Consider the following 16,121-nt stretch of genomic DNA (forward strand, 5'->3'; position numbering starts at 1 on the left):
TCCTCTCTCCATGGGATTCTCCTGGCAGGAATACTGGAGTGCGTAGCCATTTCCTTTTCCAGAGGAGCTTCCCAACCAAAGAATCGAACCCGGGTCTCCTGCACTGCAGGCAGATTCTTTACCGACTGAGCTATGAGGGAAGCCCAGTCATCCGTGGGGAAGCACCTTAATTAGTGAAGTGAAAGTTGCTCACTCTGACTTGTTGCAAAGTCTGACTCTTTGGGACAGTCCATGCCAGAATAGTGGAGTGAGTAGCCTTTCCCTTCTCCAGGGGATCTTCCCAACCCAGGGATTGAATCCGGGTCTCCCACATTGCAGGCAGATTCTTGACCAGGTGAGCCATAAGCGCTGCGACAGCTATCTAAACACAGTGTAATCCCATGGCTTCTCTGAAATGCCTTGTGAGTGAAGAGCGAACCTCAGGCTCCAGAGCCCGGTTGCTGCCCGCCCTTCCCCGGCGGGGAGGGGAGGGTGCTTGCAGGGCCGGCTCCCCGGTGGGGCTACCCTCACCGCAGCCCTCAGGGCGCGGCCCTAACTCCCGGGCTACGCTGTCCCCACCTCCCCGGTGTAACCCTCACCTGAGCTCCAGCAGCCCGTCTCCCGGTCTCTCCGCGCGTCACCGGGGCGAGACGCCCACCGGAGCCCGCGCGCACAGCGGCTTCGAGGACGAGGTGCAGCGCGTGGCGCTGAGGAAGTGGCGGCGACGCCCGCGCGCGCGGGAAGCTGCCGAAACCGACCTGCCCACAGCCACGGAGTGGAGCCACAGGCACGCCCGCCATCCGCTCGCGGCTGCGCAGCCCCAGAGCAGCGGCCCAGGAGGCGCCCGCTCGCCTCTGCCCTGACGGCGCCCCGCCTCAGGCAGCTTTCCGTCGGCCGCGCGGGGCGGTCCAGGGCCGGCTCCACGGCCTCTCGTAGAACGTGGCGCAGACACCAGGCGGAGAACTTAGGCCGGGCCTCTGAGAGCGTCGGCGGCGCTCGGGGGGCGTGTGAGCGGCGAGCACCGGCCGGCGCCTGGGGGCGGGGGTTGTGTGGGCGGCGAGCCGGACGTGCGCCTGCGCGGGGGGCGTGCGGCCGGGTAGTGCGTGAGGCGTCGGGGGTCGTGAGAGTGGGGAGCGCGGCCCGGCGCACTGGGGCGAGGGCGGCGTGTGTGTGCGGCGAGCCGGCCGGCGGGGAGCGACCGGAGGGGTGCGTGTGAGCTGGAGCCGGGTCGGCGGGGGGTGGGGAGAGGGGTGCGTGTGAGCGGGGAGCGTGAGCCGGGCCGGCGGGGGCCTGGGAGAACGGTGTGTGTGAGCGGGGAGCGTGAGCAGGCAGCGTGTGAGCTGCGAGCCGGGCCGGCGTAGGGTGGGGAGAGGGGCGCATGTGAGCGGGGAGCGTGAGCCGGCAGCGTGTGAGCTGCGAGCCGGGCCGGCGTAGGGTGGGGAGAGGGGCGCGTGTGAGCGGGGAGCGTGAGCCGGCAGCGTGTGAGTGGCGAGGCGGGCCGGCGGGGGCGGGGGGCGTGTGAGCGGGGAGCTTGAGCCGGCAGCGTGTGAGCGACGTGCCGGGCCGGCGGGGAGCGCCCGGAGGGGGGCGTGTGAGCGGGGAGCGTGAGCCGGCAGCGTGTGAGCGGCGAGGCGGGCCGGCGGGGGCGGGGGGCGTGTGAGCGGGGAGCTTGAGCCGGCAGTGTGTGAGCGGGAGCGGGGCCGGCGGGGAGAGAGGCCCGTGTGCGCGGGAAGCGTGTGTCGGCAGCCTGTGAGCGGCGAGGCGGGCCTGGGCGGGGCGAGGGCGTGTGAGCCGGATAAGGGGTTCTGTCAGTAGCAGGCCGGCGCCCCGGGGCGCTGTGATCCGGGCCTTCAGCGAAGGGGGCGTGTGAGCCGGAATTGGGGCCCTGGGAGCCGGGAGGGCAGGCGGTCACCATCTGGCCTGAGGGGCGGGCAGCTGGAGGTCGAACCCCGGCCCCCTCCGCGTGGGTCCGGCGGGGCGCCTGGAGAAAGCTATGAGGCTCCAGCGGTGGGCTTGGCCGGTGCGTCCGTCCTGCCGCCACCGGGCTGCTTATTGTTTTTAATTTGAAGACAGTGACAATATCCTGATATTCGTACCCTAAAAGTCCGAAGTGACTTTTATCTAAAAATGACTGCATAATGCCAGGTCAGTCTAGCCAAATGTTTGTGTCTGTTCCTTCCGTTCTTCTCAGGAGAAGAAGTTTAGAGAGTACAGTTGATTTACAATATTGTGTTAGTGTCAGGGGTGCAGCAAAGTGAATCACTTACGTGTATATATGTATATCCGCTCTTTATAAAAACACTTTTTCCACATGGGCTGTTACAGAATGTTGAGTTCCCTGTGCTATAGAGTTGGTCCTCGTTAGTTATCTATTTTATAAACAATCGTGCGTAGTGTGGCGTGTGTGAGTCCCAGTCTCCCAACAAGTGTATGTTTCTTTGGTACCTGTGCCTGTATGTGTAAAAGTGCTAGAGAGGATCAGAGAGAAAGAGGCTGAATTGTGCTGTTTTACCCCTTGGGCCTTGAAAAGATAGTTCTTGAAACTTGAAAGTATTACCGTGTTTGGATTGTCAAGTTGATCTGCAGGGAACATTTCAAGAGACAGGAAAGCATGGAGTTGGGGGGGGGGGTAGTGATAAATATATGGGCTTATGACAACAGCAGTTTGCTTTAGTGATGTTTTAATATGGGCTTCCCTGATCGCCCAGTTGGTAAAGAATCCACCTGCAATGCAGGAGACTACTATAACTACTATAACATTGAGTCCACATTAATTTTATAATTCAGATTTAATTCATGTCACATTGACGGTGATTATTTTCAAGTTCCGATTTTCTGATTTTCGCATTTAAAATTGCCGTCTGAATTACTGATTCAAAACTAAATGGAACAAATATTATTCAGGTTATAATCATTAACAAAAGTATCTTTTTAAATTTGACTTAGATACAAGCAGCATCTGAAGAAAATTGACAGCAGTCCCAAGAGGAGCCTATTGCTTCCTTAAGAAGTCAGATGGAACTCAGAATTAAAGACTTGGGATCTGAACTCTCCAAGATGCAATCTTTTGAAGATTCTAATAAAGCAAAGTTGGAAAAATATAAGCAACACTACCTACAGGAACTAAAAGTTAGAAAGTCCTTGGAAAAGAAACTAGACAAGTAAGTCAAAAGCTAGAATCACAGAAAATATATTTAGTCCATTAATTTGTGTCTGAAGCCTAATTTTTATAGAGCCAGTTCCTGAGATTAGTAGGAAGTGAAAACTAACTAGATAATCACTGCTAGAGGGCACCCTAAGAAAAATGAGTAATAAGATATCCTGGTAAGTTTTCCTAAGTTTGTCCTGCTTGATTCTACTTAAGATTCTCTCCTTCAAGCTCCCTGTCCTCTGTTTAAAAAATATGTATGTTTTCTAAATTAACTATATCGACTGTGACAAATAGGAATTTGATATTGATTTATTCTTGTTCATGAATTGAAAACACATAATTTACTTTGAAAGTCATGTCACACAAGCATTATTGCACTGGATAACAAGGTTTTACATGTTCATTTTGTCTATATTATAGTTTAAAATCTATGTGTTTTTTTCTTAATCTGAGAAAGTAGCTGGCCTAGGATTCGGGACTCAGTCAGAAGGACATGGCCTTTGTGACTTCTTTTGTAGAACTAGGAACTTTGACTAAATCAATGACTCTCATACCTTACAAAAAGATTCTTTTTTTCCCCAAAGAAAGGAACCTTTCTTTTAAAAAAGAAAACTCCTGCAGGGAACCGTGTAACATAAAACGGAGACAAGCATAGAGCCTTGTAGCTGAAGAGCGGCCAGAGGCCCCGCAGCTGTGACTTCTCTGTTCCCCATCCCTGCAGTGACCCCTGTGGGACCTTCCCCGTCTATGGGATATAGTTCGGAAACTCACACTTAGGAGAGAATCCCTCTGGCTAAACATCTTCAGAATTGAAACTTGCTGGGACACTGTTTCTTGTGTGTAAATTTTCTCACCTTTCTGTCTTTTCCTTAAATGGAAAGTTTGAAGAAAATCACAGATGTGTTGTTCTCCTTCTTAACATTTGACTTCAGACTTCTTCCTCCATTTGAACGTGACTTGAACGTGGCGGCGGATTCTTAACCACTAGACCCCAGGGAGTTGCACGGGTTCATTTAAAACAGTGCCTGGGTCATATGGCAGTTCTATTTCCAGTTTTTTAAGAAATCTCCACACTGTTTTCCATAGTGGCTGTACCAGTTTGCATTCCCACCAACAGTGCAAGAGGGTTCCCTTTTCTCCACACCCTCTCCAGCATTTATTGCTTGTAGACTTTTGGATAGCAGCCATCCTGACTGGCGTGTAATGGTACCTCATTGTGGTTTTGATTTGCATTTCTCTGATGATGAGTGATGTTGAGCATCTTTTCACCACTTCTAGGCATACACACTGAGGAATCCAGATCTGAAAGAGACACGTGCACCCCAATGTTCATTGCAGCACTGTTTATAATAGCCAGGACATGGAAGCAACCCAGATGCCCATCAGCAGATGAATGGATAAGGAAGCTGTGGTACATATACACCATGGAATATTACTCAGCCCTTAAAAAGAATTCATTTGAATCAGTTCTAATGAGATGGATGAAACTGGAGCCCATTATACAGAGTGAAGTAAGCCAGAAAGATAAAGATCATTACAGTATACTAACACATATATACGGAATTTAGATAGATGGTGGCGATAACCCTATATGCAAAACAGAAAAAGAGACACAGAAGTACAGAACAGACTTTTGAACTCTGGGGGAGAACGTGAGGGTGGGATGTTTTGAAAGAACAGCATGTATATTATCTATGGTGAAACAGACCACCAGCCCAGGTGGGATACATGAGTCAGGTGCTCGGGCCTGGTGCACTGGGAGGACCCTGAGGAGTCGGGTGGGGAGGGAGGTGGGAGAGGGGATCGGGATGGGGAATACGTGTAACTATATGGCTGATTCATGTCAATGTATGACAAAACACACTGAAATGTTGTAAAGTGATTGGCCTTCAACTAATAAAATAATATTAAAAATAAATAAATAAATAAATAAAAAATTTAAAAAAAAAATAAAAATAAAACAGTGCCTGGGAACTCCCTGGTGGGCCCGTCATTAGGGATCTGGGCTTTCACTGCCAGGGGCCCTGTTCAGTCCCTGGGTTGGAAATTAAGATCCCACAGTCTGGGAAAAAACACACAAAAAAACAAACTGGAAACAAAAAAGCAGTGCCTATAGTTGTGTTGGTCATCTTCCCTTTGAAGGAAGAGTATCTTTCCCCCCACAGAATTCAATAAAAGTGGTCTCATTTTGAATGAGAAAAAAAAATCTAGCCTGGAAAGATTCCTGAGTTGGTTCTTGGGCAGAAACAAATGAAGAACCACCTAAAACCCCTCCCTGCTGGCCCCAGGGAGCTTCGAGGTGCGTCTGCCTCCTGTTACTTCCCCCAGAGCCCGCGTGGCAGGTGCTGCCAGCAGAGCTGCTCCTGGGGTGAGGAGGGCTCTGCCTCACACACCCGCCCCAGCCGGCTCGGTCACTTTCCCTCTACTGCTTTTTCTTTATGGACTTCAGACTCGGGTGTGGGAACTCCCCTCGTGGTCCAGTGGTTAAGTCACCATGCTTCCACTGCAGGGGGAACTTGTTCCATCCCTGGCTGGTGAACTAAGATGCCAATGCCATGCGTGGTGTGGCCAGAAAAAAAAAAATCGGGTGTGATTTTGATCGCTCATGTCATAGCCCCTCTTGATATCACCTGGAATTTTATTTGAGGGCTAGGTAAGTAAAAGGCACATTTGTGAAAATCAGCACTGGTTAAAACAGCATAAACAGGTTATCTGGTTTCCTTGATGTTTTTTATCCTGGCCCTTTGTCCTTTTGTGAGCTGTGATGGGAGAGGACACACAAACACAGTCAAATGGTATCAGTTAAAACAGCAGCACACTCAGCCATCAGATTCCCTGCTGTTTTTTTGTTTTTTGTTTTGCCGTTAACTCTACACAGCTTGTGGGATCTTAGTTCCCCAACCAGGGATTGAAGCTGGGCTCTTGGCTGTGAGAGTGCAGATTCCTAGCCACTGGACCACCAGAGAATTCCCAAATCCCCACCTGTTTGATGGCTCAAATGAAAGCTGATAAGTATTATCAAAGACACAAAAGAAATCTGAGATTGGATCAAACAAAATGGCCATTTCATTCTGCTCCCATGTAGTCAAGGTTTTTGTTGTTGTTGTTGTTTTCTAATATTTACTTATTTAGCTTCAGCAGCCTTCCCTGCAACATGCGGGATCTTTAGTTGGGGCATTCGAACTCTTAGCTGTGGCATGTGAGATCTCGTTCCGTGACCAGCAGTGGAGCTGGGTCCCCTGCATTGGGAGCTTGGAGTCTTAGCCACTGCACTACCAGGGAAGTCCCTCAACAAGTATTTTTGAGCACTTATTATATGCTAGACCACATGTAGAAGCTCAGAAGGTAAAATGAAAGCAATAGAATATCTCTGTGAAATGAAAGCTATGCAAGAATATTGATCCACATGGCAAAAGTCTGGACACAGCCTTTTCAATATGAGATTAGTTAAGGTCCATATAGTCAAAGCAGTGGTTTTTCCAGCAGTCATGTAAGGATGTGAGAGTTGGATCATAAAGAAGGCTAAGTGCCAAAGAATTGATGGTTTTGAACTGTGGTGCTGAAGAAGATTTTTGAGTCAAAAGGAGATCAAACCAGTCAATCCTAAAGGAAATCAACATGGAGTAGTCACTGGAAGGACTGATGCTGAAGCTGAAGCTCCAATACTCTGGCCACTGATGGGAAGAGCCAGCTCATTGGAAAAGACTCTGATGCTGGGAAAGATTAAGGCTAGGGAGGAGAAAGGGACAACAGAGAATGAGATGGTTGGATGGCATCACCGATATGACATGAACTTTGGAAAACTCTGGGAGATGGTGTGGGACAGGGGAGGCCTGGTGTGTTGCAGTTCATGGGGTTGCCAAAAGTTGGACAGGACTTATGACTGAACAACAATAAATTAATAGATCCACCGGATGAAATTGATGCATCATCATAACAAAGAAGTTTGAGACATCGTCATACTAGCAGTTTAGCAGATTCACGCCCACCTTCCAGTGAGGGCTACTAGAATGGTCAGTCCATACAGCACAAGGAAGAGTAGTCCCCACTCGCCACAAATAGAGAAAGCCTGCAGCAAAGAAGACCCAGCACAGCCAAAAAGAGATAGATTTTTTTTTTTAAAGAAAATAGGTAACAACTAAAAAAAAAAAAAAAGAAAAAAGGTGAAAGAATGTCCCCTTGAGAAGGTGAATTCTGCTCAGTTTTGAAGGATATAGAGACCAGCACATCCAGTAGACATTTGTTGAGTATTTACAATGTGTCAGCCGTGAGACCACATGCTAGGTGGGGAGCCAGAAGATAAACACACTTATAAGTAGTCCACCTTCAACTCTGATAGTGTATAACCCAGGCAGAGACGTTCCACAGCCAACAGCTACATTTAGTGCTCAGAGGCAGCAGTAGAAATGTGCTCATTCAAGTTCTGTGCCAGGTGTGGGAAGCATGCTTGGAACTAGAGCCCCAGGCCTGCTTCTCTAGCACATACTGGTGACATTTTGACCTACAAGTATCTCCTGCGTTGATTTCTTTCTGTGTGAGGTCAGGTGAAGCACAGGCAGAGAAAAGAGTTGGGAAGTGTGCAGCTCAGTGAACATGCATTGCAAGCGGCCCTGGGCCCCAGCATCCTGCATCCCTCCTCAGGTGCCCCTGGGGTCCCTCTGGCTCCAGCAGTTGCCACTGTCTTGATGAGAACAGCAGAGATTTGTTTGCCTGTTGCTGAACTTCCTACAGGTGGACATACACACAGCACATGCTCAGTGCATACTCTGCTTCTCTTACTCAGTATCAGGTCTGCAGTCTGTATTCAGAGAGTGCAGGTCAGGGTCCAAGTATTGTCTCTGTCAGTGCTTTTGTTTCCCCTGTTGTCGTCTTTCATTGTCTGACTGAGTCACAGTTTATTTACCCATTTTCTTTAAGTACATCTGGATCATTTCCGGTATTCTTTTAATAAATTATGTTTTTGCTGAAAAAAGAATCAAAGTGAAATGAAAATGTTTTAGACAATCACACTAAAAGAACTTAACACCAGCATACTTAAGCAAAACGTAAGTCTCAAAGATCTATTTCAGATAGATGGAAACGTATCCCAGGCAGAAGGTAGGAAATGAAGGAAGAAAGGAAAAACAAAGTGGCAAATATTTGAATAATTCTAAATGAGCCTTGGCTATATAAAACAAAAATAATTTGTAAGGAGTTCAAATAAATGATAACCAGGCACAGATTATCAGACAGGCTTTGTGTTGTCCCTGAAGAGGGTGAGACTGGTTGATATGAAACTTTTAAGCTCCATAAGAAAGCTAGTCTCTAGGGTAAAAAGCATTAGTGAACTGAAGCGGGTCAGCATTGTATAGTGACAGAAGATTCAATTTTCCAAGAGGATATAAATGTATATTCTGTGACCCAGCAATCCCATTCTTAGGTGCGTATACTCCAGAGAAACTCTTAGGACATATGTGTGAGTGTTCAGAGCTTTTTTCCCCCCGGTGTAGGGGCGAGGGATTTAATCAGGAAAGGAACCTTGGTGGAGGACTAGCCTAGGTGCTGGCATGTTCTCTTTCTTGGTGGGTAGTGAAGGCATGGATATTTCTTTATGTGCTAATGTTTGTGGTCATCAGACGCCTCTTTTCTGCACTGTTTTCTAACTATGCTATCTAATTTCCTTTTATGGAGTTCTTGATAGTGTTTTTTGGTGAATGGCTTATTATTCACTCTTAATTGCCTCACTATATCTTCAGGATTTTAAAACCTTAAGTAAATATTTGAAGAAATAAATGTCCTCAGTGCAGAAGGCAATATAAGAATCTTCCATCTGAGAAAACCCCAAAGGCCAGTGTGTTATCTATGTGGCCTGTCGAAAGCAATGTTGACCACTTTTCTCAAATTCACAGGTTAACTTCGAGGAATTAAGGACGGTTTTGTGGCTGTGTTGTCATCACAGGCTGGTCTTGCCTCCTCAGATGAAGACAGTGGGTCTTTGGAGTCAGGTAAGAGGCCTTCATGGCCTTCTTTACTTCTCTTTGCGTGATTCTGTGACTTCTGGAATATGATGTTGTACCTGAACAATGCAGCAGGTCTATGATCCCCAGCTCCATGGACTGGGACCATGGACTGCTGCACCTGGGTTTTTTTCTTCTTTGGCTTCCTTATTTGTGAAATGGTTCTGCAAGGGGAAAACTCTCGTGTTTTCGTCTGCACTGCACAAAATCCTCTGAATACCCTGGCACTTCTGGTCACTAGATCTCTGTAGTTTCCCCCACACCAGGCCATTTTGCAACACCATCTGGGAGTTCTGCAGTTCAACTGCATTCTGACACCATGCCCCTGGACACAGCTGCAGACCCCACAGGCTAAGACAGCAATGCCTTCAAACAACAATCTCAAGTCCAGCTTGTCCGCTTTGCTTCTGACCCACTGCTAAAGATCAGAGGTGCCCACGGCCTCCTCAGGTTCAATTAATTTGCTAGAGCAGCTCAGAGAAACCCATTACTGGATCAGCAGTTTATTGCAAAGGATGTAACTCACGGTGAGAGGTGCATGGGCTGTGGGCAGAGGCTAGAGCCCCCACGCCCTCTCCAGGGCTCATTCTTCCCCGGTCTCCCCATGTTCACCAACCCAGAAAGTCTGTGAATGCCATCCTTTTGGGGTTTATGGAGGTTTCGTTACACAGTCATGACTGATCCAATGATGGGGCATCAGTGATTGAATTCAACATCCAGCCTTTGAGCTCTCTAGAAGTCAGGGGTAGGGCTGAAAGTTCCAACCTCGAATCCCATCCTTGGTTTCCCTGGCAACCAGCCCATCTCAAGGTGTGGTTCTCAAAGTCACCTTATCAGCATAAACTTGGGTGTGGTTGCTCTCATCACTTAGGAAATTCGAGGGTTTTAGAAGCTGTGCAATGGATGGGAGGAAGACCAAATTCATATTTAAGTCACAATCTCACACATGTCAAGTACTATCTAGTGCTGAAATTACAGTGAACGGTGTAGACAAGATAAAGTGGGTGTGGAGAGGTGGGAGAATTTGTTCTTCCCAAGGGCACTGCAGGTGTAAGGTGCTGGCCAGGCTGGGAGGCTGGTGGAGCAAGCAGGATGCCACCAGCTGAGGCAGCCCTCCGCCTGTCTAAGACAATAGTGCTCTGTGCTCCTGGGACTTGTTAGTATCCTGGTTTCCAGTGGGATCCGTGGCACACAGGTAAGATTTCAAAACAAGTGAAGAGGGTCTGTGATACTTGTCAGGAGGTGGAGGGAGAATTCTGGAGGGAGGCCTGCTTTGAGGTGTGGCCTGTGGGTCCAGTGGGAAGGTGATGGCGGACGTGCTCCTTAGAAGATGGGCCAACTCCTTGGCTGGCAGCGCCTGCCGTGCTCTGGCCGGATGACCAGTCGAGGCTGCATGTGAGGAGTACTGGGAGGGAGAGTGCAGTGGCCAGCGGGTCCCTTCCTCCCCCACGGTGCAGGAGTTCGAGGCATCTGCCCCACACAGGGCTCTGGTCGGCTCCAGATCCCAGGAGCTGCCTTGCTCAGGAGCAGGTGCATGACTGGGGCAGCGGGTGCCATTGGAAGGTTTGGGGCTTGTGTGCCTTTCATGTAGATTCCAGTGAGCCCCCCAGCAACCCCTACCCCTGAAATCCTGTGGCTGATCGTTCCCATTACTCAGGTGAGGTTTTCTCGTCTGGACCTAGGCCCTTGGGGAAGCACTTGTGGCCTCCCCTGGGGCTGAAATCTGTTGGTGTCCCACAGCCTGCTGCTGGAGCCACGTGGGAGCTGTGACCTGGGGGAGAGGAGGCTGATGGGGCAGGAGTCTGATAAGGGGGCGGAGTCAGAACAGGGGTGGAGTCTGATAAGGGGGTGGAGTCTGCCCAAGGGAGGAGCCTGATATAGTGGTGGAGTCTGACCAGGGGGAGGAGCCTGACGGGGGAGTTGTCTGATAAGGGGTTGGGGCGAGACAGGGTGGGGTGCGGGCTCAGAGGGAGTCTGTCCAGGAGGAGTGTAACCAGGGTGAGGAACCAGCTTGTCAGCTGGCCTCCCTGGGACCTGAAGGGTCTGGTCATTGGTTGCTTTGTCTCAGGTTTCTCTTCCCTGAGGTGGGAAGAAGGCCGCTTGGCTTTCCCGACTTGGGGTGTGATCGTGTGACCCTGGGCATGAAGGTGCCTGAGAAAGGCCACGCCCGTGTCATCGCTCCCTTTTCTGTGCTGGAACTCCTGTGAGTCCTCAACTTGTGTCCTCTTCGTGACTGGTGCTTTTCTCTGCCAACCCCCGTTTTGTTTTGTGTTGTTTTTGTCTTCTTTCAATTTTCAGACTTTCCTCAATTACCCAGTCAGTGGGGGGGTCAGTCATAGGCCTGCCTGAGGAGGCTCGGCCAGGGCTGGTGCTCACGGGCGGCCCCTGTTGTGAGAGCCCAGGGAGCCCTGCCCCCGCCCTCCGGGGCTGTGTGCTTCCCATGCGGGCCACCCTCGCGGTCTCCCCCATGGGCTTCATCCCTGCCTCCCCGGCCAATCCACAGCATCCCACTCTCTGGCTTTCTAATCTGCCTGCTGGTCCTTCCCAGCGACTCATGCCACGATTGGAAACACACGCTTTGATGCTCCAGGAGGGTGCATGGCACCTGGGGCCAAATGGCTGGGGTTTTGAAGAACATTTCTGCTTCTCAGTCGTTCTGCTCCTTCAGTGAAGGCCATCACACAACACGTAACCAAAAAAGGTTTTTTTGTAATTTTTGCTTGTTTAATCTTTTGGCCATGCCTCTCTGCGTGCTGAGAGCATTCTGCTCCTATGAATAAATATGCACACACAGGAGGCACAAGGCTCGGTTGACCTTGTGGCCTGCCGGCCGTCTGGGCAGCGGGTGGGGACTGGCCGTGACCCCCAGAGGTTCCCACTGAGAGGCCACAGCTCTGTGCTCTGTGGGTGGTGAGACGCTGCCCCCTCCTGGCCTGATTTGTCACGTGGACACGTTCCTGGAGACTCATTTCCCCCTGGTGGAGGGAGGACTTGACACTTTGGGAGAACATTTATGAATTGGTCCTAATGTGTGTGATTTCTGGGCGTCTCGTTGCTCTGGGGAAAGTGCTGAGCAGCGGAAACGGTGAAGAAAGGGGTACCATTTCAAGGGGATGTGGGCCTCCAGACACAGACCAGGGGGTCTCAGGAGGGTAGAGGCAGGAGCCCATTCAGGGCAAGGGTGTAGATGTGGTGCTGGGTCACGACCTCCAGTGAGCGGCGAGTTGCTGAGCCCCAGGTGGGGCTCCGCATGCTGTCAGGCACACCTGGTTTCCCGAGTGTGTCCCTGCTGCCCACTCCCAACTGCCATGGCCTTTCTCTTCCCGCCGTTCCCCGCTCAGAAACCAGCCACAGCCTGTGTGTGGACAGAAACCAGAGCAGGTGGAGAACCTGCATGCAGGCCCCTGCTCCCTGCATGGGGTGCTCAAGCCTTCTGTTTGCTCCCTGTCAGTGGGAATACTCCCTCTTCTCCAGCCGCCCCAGGAGTTCCCACATGGGGAGAGTGTACAGGGCCGGACCCTGCCCATGATAACCTCACAGGGTCCGGGAACATGGTCATCCTGCCCTAGATGTCCTCTGTCACATGGAACTCAGCATCTTCTTCCCAAGACTCCTGCCTTGTCCTCAGTTTCTGTGCGTCTCTGGCATCACTGTTTCTCCTGAAGGACCAGTTGGACCCAGCCTCCTCCTCTGATGCTCCCAAGGTCAGGGGCTGCGGGCCAGTTTCCGGTGAGGAGGAGAGAGACAAGGTGGTAGGTAGTCCCTGGGACCATGACCCACCTGTGTGCAACGGTCTCTTTTCCTGGCCTGGCCTTGCTTCCTGGGACCCTTTGCCTTTCTCTCCAACTGGCCCCTTCTGGGTGCTTCCCTTCGAACCCGCGTTCTCTCCTGGTCACAGCCCAGGCCGCACCCCCACTCCCCAGTCTCTCTGGCCACTCAGATTCCTGCAGAGGCAGAGTCGTTTCTTCTCTGCTTGCAGAGTCCCCATTGCTCCGCAGATGCGGGCAGGTAAGGAGGGAAGAAGGAAGTGCAGGGGTGTAATAGGGCTTGAGGGAGCCTCATGGATCCCTAGTCGAAGTCCGCACCTGCCTCTGCCCCCGACTTTCGACCCATGCGAGTCTGAGCCTGCCTGGCTGTGCTGAGGTCCTTGCCCTCTGTGTCCTGTCCAGGTGGGGTGCTGTAGTGAGGTGGGGTCAGGCGCGTGGGAAATGACCTTCTGGTCTCTAGAGAACTTGGATTGTTGTGAGGTTATTTCTTTGTATAAAAATCTAGATTTTTGAATTAGTTTTCTATCACATAGCAAAAGCATATTTTGCTTGGAAACACTGAAGCAACACCGAGTGTTTAGGATGGAAAGTCCTGTCTCCCAGCCTAGCTGTCTCAGCCCCGGCCCCACGTTGGCCCTTCCCTGTGTTCTTCTGACATTTTCTCTGTCTGTCCCCGAGAGCCACATCGCATCTCTGAATCTGCATCTTCGTAAGCACAAGTGGGCCCAGAGTCTATTTGAAAGAGCCCCACACACCTCCCATTTTCTTTCCAGTTGTCTCCCGGGCTGTGCCCTCAAAGGACGTGAGCGGCTCTAAGTGGTCCGGCCGTCGGAGCCAGCCCGAGCCCTGTGGCGCTGCAGGTGGAGCCCCAGGTTTACTGCAGCAGCCGGTCAGACCCAGTGCGAGGAGCCAGCTCTGCCGCTCGCCGTCCCTGGAAAGCGTGGAGGTGGGTGGACCCCCCTGGGCACCTCCCCCAGTCACTGCTCACATGACATGACACAGGAGGATGGGAGAGGGCATCTCATCACTGGAAGAGGGGCTATTTGGGGACCTACATTCGGTCTTTAGGTGTCTCTGGGTCTCCCTGTCTGCAGGGCAGTTCTGGCCACGCAACATCCTCCTTCAGAAACGGGGGCCTCGGAGGATCCCCTCTTAACCACCACCCTCCCCTGGCCCTGCAGGAGGAGGAAAGGTTATTCGGCTGAGGGCAGAAAAAGCAGGTGTGCCACAGCCACGGTCACCCGCGTCCAGCACTTGAACCAAGGGTCACCCTGCAGAACTTGGCCGGCTCGTGATGGATGCCTCCAGGGCCCTCACTGAGACTCCTTGAGCTGTCCACCGTGGGAGCCTTCGGGCCTTTCTGTCAGAAAGGACATCCACGGGGTCGATCCTCCCCCTGCAAGTTAATCGTGGCTGACATCCTTCTCTTTCTGTTTTTCCAGAGTCTCAAGTCTGATGAAGAAGCCGACAGCGCGAAAGAGCCTCAGAATGAATTCTCTGAAGTCCAAGGTAAAGCCTGGCCTTGTGGGGGACCTCAAGGACCTGGCCTTGACAGGGACCTTGGGAGAGGGACCCCAGAAGGATGGGAGCAGAGGAGAGGCTCCACTCAAGATGTGGAGACTTTGCAGACAGAAAAGGAAGGTGCTGGGACAGTGAAGTCTGGTTTGTGGGAGCCAGCAGGTGTCCGGAGACCCACTCATCCTACCTGTCTTATGGGCCGTGCTGTTTTCACAGCCTTGACTTCAGTGTGGATGAGAAGGTGAACCTTTTGGAGCTGACCTGGGCCCTTGGAGAAGGAGGTCATGATGGTGGGCAGGGTCCCCAGCATGCAGTTTTGGCCTGCTACCCCCAGGAGCTGAGCTTCTGCCAGTAAGAGCCCCTCTGCGGAGGGTCGGGGCCGTGGGGTGCGACCTGCCAGGCTGGCCTCCTCGCCCAGGAGGCCTCTCGTCCTCCTGCAGGACGAGAAAGGGTGCTTCCAGCATGGTCACAAAGGACTACATAGCGATTCGGCCAAGAATACGTTCCGTTTTAATTGGGTTTGGCTCCAGCTGAGCTGGATATTCAGGCCATCCGTCTGCTGAACCGGTTGGCATAGAGATTGTTATTGTGTTTTTACTGATGCTCTGAAGCTACAGAAAAGGTTGGCAGTAATTCCGGTCTCCATCCTCAAGACTTTGCATCTCGTTAGGTACCAACAGATGAGACCTCTGACATCAGGCAACTCTGCAGAGGGGCCCAGAGGAAGACTGGGAGGATGAGGAAGGGAGACAAGCTTGGTGCTTCTCCAGTGGGAGAAAGAGGCACCAGGATAGGTGGTGGACTGAGCCTCGGGCAGGGCCTGGGGTGACCGGACAGAGACAGGCATCGCCTCTGCTCTGGGCAACTCCCTGGCACTTACTCAGGTGCCAGGCTACAGGTGGCAAGGCTGTGACCGGGCAGGATAATGGGTGGCCAGCCTTCATCCCTTCGTGCGTCCAGTCCCAGGGTGGGTGCTGGGGATCCCTGGTTCTGAGGCCCAGCTGCAGGCAAGACGGAGCGAGGATAATTTCCCACCTCTTCTAAGGCCGTCTGGAGAAGTGAGGGGTGCCCGCCCCAGGCTCGAACCTCCTGGTTCAGAAACCTGCTAGAAACCCCATTGCAAGCCAGTTGGCTTCTTGCTGTATGTACTTCTGTAAAACAGACCCAATAACTGCAGAAACCATCCTGGTAGGCGGAGGGTCAGGCTTCCCAGGTGGCCCTAGTGGTAAAGAACCCACTCACCAATGCAAGAGGCATGAGAAATGGGAGTTCGATCCCTTTGTCAGGAAGATCCTCTGGAGGAGGGCATGACAGCCCACTCTAGTATTCCTGCCTGGAGAATCCAATGAACAGAGGAGCCTGGAGGTCTACAGTCCATAGGATTGGATAGAATCGGACACGACTGCAGTGACTTGGCACGCACGCACAGGAGGTGGGTGAGAGCCCAGCGCCAGCCACTGCTCAGCACTCTTAGGCCAGCTGAGTTTGTTCCTTCAGACCAGCTCGCTAGGCCCAGAGCAGTGTCCCCAGTGATCCCTCCCTCCTTCCTGCAGGGCGCAGGTGGAGCAGATGGCCAGGGAGCGAGATAAGGTGAGACAAGACCCAGAGAAAGCTGAGCAGAGGAACCTGGAGTTTGTGAAAGAGACAGATGACCTCCATTCCACCCTGGAACATCTCGCGGAGGAGAAGGTCAGGTAGGTCTTGCCGGGG

At 51.8% G+C, this 16,121-nt stretch overlaps 1 long non-coding RNA gene across 1 annotated transcript; it reads left to right on the top strand.

Moving 5' to 3' along the window:
• Window positions 1-209: 209 nt before the first annotated feature.
• On the top strand, window positions 210-16,066 carry LOC136159116 (uncharacterized). Its single transcript, XR_010661411.1, has 6 exons — window positions 210-334; window positions 2,926-3,140; window positions 9,019-9,114; window positions 13,667-13,839; window positions 14,336-14,402; window positions 15,965-16,066. It is a non-coding gene; the product is annotated as an uncharacterized lncRNA (long non-coding RNA).
• Window positions 16,067-16,121: the final 55 nt, after the last annotated feature.

Source organism: Muntiacus reevesi, chromosome 2 (genome assembly GCF_963930625.1).
Source record: "Muntiacus reevesi chromosome 2, mMunRee1.1, whole genome shotgun sequence".
Classification (NCBI taxonomy): Eukaryota; Metazoa; Chordata; class Mammalia; order Artiodactyla; family Cervidae; genus Muntiacus; species Muntiacus reevesi.